The sequence below is a fragment of the Oncorhynchus tshawytscha genome, unplaced genomic scaffold (assembly GCF_018296145.1).
Source record: "Oncorhynchus tshawytscha isolate Ot180627B unplaced genomic scaffold, Otsh_v2.0 Un_contig_6868_pilon_pilon, whole genome shotgun sequence".
Classification (NCBI taxonomy): domain Eukaryota; kingdom Metazoa; phylum Chordata; class Actinopteri; order Salmoniformes; family Salmonidae; genus Oncorhynchus; species Oncorhynchus tshawytscha.
The window spans coordinates 868-1,534 of NW_024603439.1; the positions used below are offsets into that span (position 1 = coordinate 868).

General features: G+C 41.8%; 1 non-coding gene across 1 annotated transcript; it reads left to right on the plus strand.

The window, feature by feature from the left end:
* Positions 1-324: 324 nt before the first annotated feature.
* Positions 325-395, plus strand: trnae-uuc. Its single transcript has one exon. It is a non-coding gene; the product is annotated as a tRNA-Glu (tRNA).
* Positions 396-667: the final 272 nt, after the last annotated feature.

Here is a 667-nt window from a genome sequence, read left to right on the forward strand (position 1 = left end):
GTACACTGGTCTAGCTGTGACCTGACTTCATCTTAGACGTGGGGCCAGTGGCGCAATGGATAAAGTGTCTGACTACGGATCAGAAGATTCTAGGTTCGACTCCTGGCTGGCTCGATACTTAATTTAAATGATTGAAATCAAGCCGGGATTGATACTGTATACCTTTCAGTGCTTCTGGAGGTTCTCACTTCAAACACATTTTAGACGGATTTCATCTGGACATTCCCCAACATCTCTGAGAAAAAGATGGGAGCTTTTAAATCAGACAGGCAAAATGTCAACATTTATAGATTTGTCTGTGATGTGTATTTTAAGTATGTGTCTTCCCATATGGTCTAGCGGTTAGGATTCCTGGTTTTCACCCAGGTGGCCGGGTTCAACTCCCGGTATGGGAAAGAATATCTTGTTATTTTGGGACGCACTTGTGTAACCACAGATACTGCATTTTAAATGGCAGCAGAATCACACAACACAACAATATTCCCTCAGCAACAGGAAATGTGATATGTTTTGTAGATTCATAATTTACAAGACTTTTTAACGTGTCTGACTACGGATCAGAAGATTCTAGGTTCGACTCCTGGCTGGTGCTTCTGGCTGTTCTCACTTCAAACACATTTTAGACGGATTTCATCTGGACATTCCCCATCATCTCTGAGAATTTTCT